General features: G+C 41.3%; 1 pseudogene; it reads left to right on the forward strand.

The window, feature by feature from the left end:
• Nucleotides 1-6679: 6679 nt before the first annotated feature.
• On the forward strand, nucleotides 6680-7165 carry LOC116104640 (annotated as a pseudogene).
• Nucleotides 7166-7488: the final 323 nt, after the last annotated feature.

Below are 7488 nucleotides of genomic sequence, written 5' to 3' on the forward strand. Positions count from 1 at the left end.
GCTGGAAAAGATGCAGCAATAAAACTTGGAAGCAGAGTACAGAGGATAATTTACTAAAGCTAGTAAATCAAAATAAGGTAGAGGCTAAAATACCAGAATTCTGACATCAAGAGAAATTGAAATTATGCAAGAAGAAAAGGTGCTGTTGCTCACGGACCAAACTGAGCGAAGGAGAGAAAATAATGAGAGTCGGAAGCAAGACTTGGAGGAGAACCTTTTAAAATTAATCAACCAAAATAAAAGACAGAAGAGTATCAGAACTACAATATAAAGAAAAATTAAAACGTAGAAACAGAACCTTGAACAGAGATTACAGGAACTTATGGGAAAGAAGGAACTTACAATATCCATTATGGACAATACTCAGGTAGAGACAGAAGATAAAATTAGAGAAATCCAATCAAAAGGTTTCAGAAAACGAACTTTAGTTTATTTGGTGAGTATATAACAAAGGCCACCAGACTATGATCATTCATAGGATTATCAGAAATTCGAATGGCAACCCATGATTTGGGTAGAAATCAGAAAATTTAAAAACTGTATCACTAAGTTTGGAATGCATTTGCTGTTTATAAAACAAATGCTGACTTTTGGGGCTATTAACAACAGAATAATCTTCCAAGACTAGAAGGATATGACAAAAGCAATACTAGAAACTGCATCACACTCATAATGGTTCTCATGGTGGAGAATATGGGTGAATGAGATAGCATGACAAAGCAGAGCTTGGAGTACAGATATTTCTAAAGATCAGCTGCATGGTGAAGTTGCTTTATTGAGATAGAGTTGTAGACTGAATATGATGAAGAAACCTTGACATTGTATCACTTGGCAACCTTAAATACCTATGATAAAGTCACAGAAACAGGGAAAAGGTTTGAACCATTTTCTCAGGTCATGCAAGATCCAAATGAAACAAACATTCCTTGATTTTTGCAAATTTTGACTTCTACTGGAAAAAAGAAATATATCAGATATATCAGCAAGAAAGACAATAATCAAGCCCTTGGCTTTTGAAAATGCAAATGCTGGCTGGGCAGTGGGGGCGAACACCTTTAATCCCAGCACTTGGGAGGCAGAGGCAGTCATCCTGGAATTCCTTTCCTGTTACTGGGTCTGTAGACTAGGCTAGCCTCAAGCTTACAGTGATCCACATCCTTCTGCCACCACCGCTGCCTGGCAAAAGCTAGAATCAGAAAAACGATGAGAATCTTAGCCGGTCATAGTGGTGTACAACTTTCATGCCAGCCTTTGAAAAGCAGAGGCAGGCTCTTAGAGGTCTGAGGCCAGCCTGGTATACAAAGAGGTCTGCTCCGCCTGCCTCTGCTACCCCCACAGCCAGAGACAGAGAGAAACAGAGAGAATCTTACAGCCTGCCTTATCCTAAATTGAGAAAAACTTGAAGAAATTCATCAGGAGACCAAAGGACCGACGTCCACTGAAATTTTGCTTTTTTTCCAAGCATCATCTACGGGTAAAATTGTTAATTATTTTTCAAAACACTGCATTCCCCTATCGAGAGACATGGAAATTTGAAACCATTTCTCCCGTCAGAGGACCCAAGGAGGTCTGAAACCATTTCAACAGCCTTCCATGCATGGCTCAGTAGTCTTGACTATGGAGACACTTGAGACAGCTACAGCAATGGATAACTACAGAAACAAGGAGAGTCAGGGACCAGGATTATTTACCACACTGTATTTCACTGAAGATATAAATACAGATATTAGGGAGTCTGACCCTGCCCTTGCCTGCTATGGCCATGGATCAAGAGCACAAGAAATTCACAGTCCCAATCCATACCAAAACAATTTCTTTTGATGAGAAAAACCAAAATCAAAACCAAAACAAAACTCCAGAACTTATTATTCCAAGACAGTATTTTAGTTTTAGTACAACAAGCAGCTAAATACCACCTATAACTCTAATTTCTGCAGATATGACAACTTTCTCTGGTTTCTTAATGTACCATACACAGGCGGGGTTCAGTATAAACCAAAAAGGAAAAAAAAACTATCTGTCTTACCTTATAGATCAGAAAAACATCTTTGGTGAAAGTATTCCACAGCCACTATGTGCTCCCTGAGGGTCCCATTTACTCCTTCCAGTTAGTCCTGCCTTTCATAGACTTTGAAGCGACTGATAGAACCAGACACTGCTGAACACTGCTTCCAGATGACTAACTCGTGACGTGCCTGAGAGCAGCTCTCACTGTGATTGTTTAGCCCCACCCAAAGCCAGATTTTTTGCAGCCAGTACTCAGAAGGTGGAGACAGGATGATCTCTGAATTCAAGGCCAGCCTGGTCTACAATGTCAGTTCAAGGGCAACTATTTAAAAATACCATGCCTCAGAAAAACAAATAAACAAACAAACATAAAAAGGGAAAACAAACAAAAGATCCCAATTCAAGGAATGAAATCTAAACGTGTTTGGAGTCCTCTTCTGGAAATTTGATCTTTATGCATTATTATTTGTTTGTTTGTTTGTTTTGTTTTTTTCAAGATGGGGTCTCTCTGTGTAGCCTAGGCTGTCCTGGAACTCACTCTGTAGACCAGGCTGGCCTCAAACTCAGAAATCCGCCTGCCTCTGCCTCCCAAGTGCTGGGATTAAAGGCGTGCACCACCACTGTCCAGCCTTTATGCATTTTTAGTGAGTAAATGTGGTTCTCAGCAGGACGGGCACTTGTCAATTATCACTGAAAATTTAAAAAAAAAAAAAAAACTGAGAATGAATCATAGCAGTGTTCTTACCAGTGACATAGCTTCACTTCTTCCACATGCCTCCCTCCTGTCCTTTAGAGAAGTCCAAAGAAATGGCAGCTCAGATCACTTAATGTTCTTCCAGAGGATCTGGATTTGATTCCCAGTACCCACACAAAATCTAATACACACCTGGATAGGCAAAACTGTCTCCTCAGCTCTGCCAACACCTGACAAGCTCGTGATCCACACACCCATACAACAGGCAAAACATCCTGAGACACAGAAAACCCTGAGTTCCTCTTTATTCAAATGGGGCCACAAAAAAAAAATGTCAGGATCACAGAGCCAATCAGAATTTACCTGCAAGCAGAGACTACAGAAATGTTCTCATTTACATAAAAAGAATTGAATGATGGGAAAGGATGAGCAAAGTTGCTCACCACAACCATGAAAGGATGCTTCACATCTGGGCATAGTGGCAAGGAACACTTGATTTAGTATTTAGGGGAAAAGGGCAGGTGGGTCCCTGTAGGATCAAGGTCAGCTTGGCCTACACTATAAGTCTGTGATATTCAGGACTTTGAGGTTACACTAAGGCCTAAGGCGTCCTGCTTTTGTTTTGTGGTTTTAAAGTTTGTTTTTAACTCGTGAGTATAGTGTTGGCTGTCTTCATACACACCAGAAGAGGTCCCGGCTATAGATGGTTGTGAGCAACCATGTGGTTGCTGGGAATTGAACTTAGGATGAAAGAGTTAAATTTGAAACTTCTGCTGGCTAATGAGGAAATTGCAGGTTTGAGGAAGACACAGTGGATCAAGGTTGAATATGTCCAAATAAGCCTGGGCAAAAATAAGCAAGCTGTTAAGACATTCTGGGAACTAGCAGGCCGGGAAGATGTAGAGGAGAAAGCACGCAAGGACATGTCTGGGCAAATGACCCAACTGAGTAATGGGCCATCTTGTCATCTTAGATATAGTTGAAGGTCAGCTAGAAACCCCCGAATAGCACCCCCCTTTAGGAATTTTCCACTCTGTTCTGCATGTAATATAGTTGATATTTGAACTAGCCAATCATCTATAGCCACACTGATTCCTTTGTTCCCCCAGACCCTTTTCCCTATATAAACCCCTAACCCCTGAGCCTCATGGTCGATTCCGCTGTCTCCTGTGTGAGATACGAGTCGAACCAGAGCCCGGAAATTAAACTGCCTCATGTGTTTACATCAAGATGGTCTCTCGTGATTCCTTGGGTACGAGTCCTCCCGAAACTTGAGTGGGGGTCTCCCTATGGGGGTCTTTCATGGACCGCTGAAGGAGTAGTCGGTGCTCTTAATGGTTGAGTCACCTCTCCAACTCCAAGAGATGGGAAAGAAACCTTTCCAAAGGATACATATTGACTACAAATCTTTATAAGTCCCTTAACACATGTTATTCTTTCTAGGCTTACATGACAACGGTACGTATATAACCCAGTTGAAGTTATTTCATAAGCAACATTGGTCTCAGACACTGTAGTGGTAGGCTATCAGAAATAGAAGGACACTGTAGGACCCCAGATATCTATGCAGGATAGCAGTAGATGTAGTTGTACTTTCTACATAAAATGCATGTAGCTTTCCAAATCTACTTATTTTTTTTAATAAAATTCTTTTTTTTTTAAGATTTATTTATTATAAGTACACTGTAGCTGTCTTCAGACACACCAGAAGAGGGCATCAGATCTCATTACAGATGGTTGTGAGCCACCATGTGGTTGCTGGGATTTGAACTCATGACCTTCGGAAGAGCAATCGTTGCTCTTACCCGCTGAGCCATCTCTCCAGCCCCCAAATCTACTTATTTTTATTTTAGTTTGTAAAAGACTTGTTACACACACAGTGTTCTGCCTGCCTGCCTGCCTGCAGGCCAGGAGAAGGCACCAGATCTCAGTGTAGATGATTGTGAGCCACCATGGGGTTCCTGGGACTTGAACTCAGGACCTCTGTAACAGCTGTCAGTACTCTTAACCACTGAGCCATTTCTCCTGCGCTATTACTGCTGTTCTAATCTGTCTCCGATTTATTTTCTCATGAGAGTGTTACCTTGGCATGAAGAAGTTTGATCTTATACTGTGCGCTCAGAAGGGACACACCTCTGCAATGACGTGTATATTCTGGGTGTCAATTACTGAAAATTGTATTTGGTCAGAAGGCTTGTTTCTGTTTGCATTTACCCTGGAACTATGTATGTAGACTAGGATGTTTGGCTCCCTGAAGTCTACCTGCTTCTGCCCTCCTACTTGAGCTCTTGAACTAACAGCGGGCCACCACCATGACAGGCACTTTCTTCTTTGTGTCCTACAACCACAAACAATTAAATGCCTACTACGGCATTTTACAAAATATTCTATTAGCTTAGATGATTCACAACATCTGACATGACTTATAGATTAAGAACTTTAAGCTGGATATTTCGAGGTGTTGTTCCATTGGACTAGATGAAAGACACTGGCCTGAGTTGTCTAATGGCATTGAGGGCCCTGGCTTGCCTAGCATTTTCATGAGTCTGAAAGTCCTTTGGACTTTTGCCAGGTTGAGGGATACGCACGAATCTTACTGGAAATCAAGTGTCCGTTTCCTTTAAAACTGAAGCTAGGTTTCTTTTGAGAGAAGGGTGCTTGTGGTAAGGGTGACTCTTGGACTTGAAGCCGGCCATGGCAACTGTGGGAGAACACACAGCTCAGATGCATTAACTTCTTACTTCCACAAGGTGGCACCCCACACTTGGTCTCTATATCCTGATTTCTTCAGGACAAGCACATAACTACGTTTGACCAGAAGGGGTCGCAATAACACCATGCTTCTGTTGGTTGGTTGTGACCAGAGCCCTAAGTGGAGATCACTTTTATAGAAAGCTGTGGCCAGAATGCTTTAAATTCTGTCACTAGTCGGGATTAAAAGTTGACGTTTGGCCATATTCTATTGTACAATACTCTATTGAGGGTTTTTGTTGACATTTATTAATATAAAGGTATAAGAATAAAAAATGCACAGGTAACCCATTTTTACCTGTAGATAGTATAATAACATTTTTTGAATACCCGAAGAATATCAATGAAAAAGCTATTATCAGCATTAAGGAAATTTTTCAGGCTGATTGACCATTAATTATTATACATGAATTGTATTAAAAAAATCAAACAAAATCATATGCTAATGAATACTGAACAAAAAGACTGCATGTATTTATTTTTTTCATTTTAATTTGGTTTCACTCAGTGTGTGTGCATGTGTGTGTGTGCGTGTGTGCATGTGTGTGCGCGTGTGTATTCCTACATTTTACACAGATGTATAAAAATATGAATGTCTCAATGACATGAACAAAGGAAAACTGTCCCGAGGGAGAAAAATAAATGATAGAAGAGATGGGAAAAGGAAGGATTATGCTATTGAGAGACAGAGATAAGACCAATATTCAGCCAGATAGTGGTGGCGCACGCCTTTAATCCCAGCACTTGGGAGGCAGAGGCAGGCAGATTTCTGAGTCTGAGGCCAGCCTGGTCTACAGAGTGAGTTCCAGGACAGCCAGGGCTACACAGAGAAACCCTGTCTCGAAAAACAAAACAAAAACAAAGACCAATATTCAGTACATACATATATGAAAATGTACACACACACACATACACAAACACACAAACACACACACACTTGTGCAATAGCAGCAAGGTACTCCACAGATAAAAGAACTTGCTGTACTAGTGTGGTTATTTGAATTCAATCCCTGGGATCCATGATGGAAACTAAGAACTGAAAGTGTGGCACATATGTGCACAGACACACACACACATACACACACTGACAAAGAAAACTTTGAAAATTAATAAGCATTTGCACTTGGAGGCACAAGCATCAGGAGTTGGAGATGAGGTCCCCCCCGACATTCACTTGCCTCGAAAAACACAGATCTCCTTTCGGCCGCAGCAGCCATCTTGCAGTAATTCTCCAAGAGGACGAACACAAAGAGGAGAGGCACCCAGTATATGTTCTCTAGGCCTTTTAGAAAACATGGAGTTGTTCCTTTGGCCACATACATGCGGATCTACAAGAAGGGTGATATTGTAGACATCAAGGGGATGAGCCCTGTTCAAAAAGGAATGTCCCATAAGTGTTACCATGGCAAAACCAGAAGCGTCTACAATGTCACCCAGCATGCCTTGGGCATCATTGTAAACAAGCAAGTTAAGGGCAAGATTCTGGCCAAGAGGATCAATATGCGGATCGAGCACATCAAGCACGGAAAGAGCAGAGACAGCTTCCTGAAGCGGGTGAAGGAGAAGGATCAGAAGAAAAAGGAAGCCAAAGAGAAGGGCGCCTGGGTTCGGCTGAAGCGCCAGCCTGCGCCACCCAGAGAAGCGCACTTTGTGAGGACCAACGGAAAAGAGCTTGAGCTGTTGGAGCCCATTCCCTACGAATTCATGGCCTAATGTACAAAAAAGAAATAAAGGACCCAGACCGCTAAAAAGAAAAAAAAAAAAACCACATATCACAGTTTGAACTAAGATAATGCATTCTATTGAAGTGTGGCATGTTTAAAAAAAAATTTTAATGTGCAAGTATGCATGGCATAAACCACAACAAATATTAGGTTAAAAATATCAAATGACTGGTCCTTTAGCTTAGTTGAAGGAAAGAAAGAAAGAAACAGAGAGAGAGAGAGAGAGAGAGAGAGAGAGAATAGAGAAACTAACTAAAAATTATGAAGGGAAATAGAAGCCATCCAAACTAAGGCATAGAGTGAAAGAAAATG

The sequence above is a fragment of the Mastomys coucha genome, unplaced genomic scaffold, assembly GCF_008632895.1.
Source record: "Mastomys coucha isolate ucsf_1 unplaced genomic scaffold, UCSF_Mcou_1 pScaffold22, whole genome shotgun sequence".
Lineage (NCBI taxonomy): Eukaryota > Metazoa > Chordata > Mammalia > Rodentia > Muridae > Mastomys > Mastomys coucha.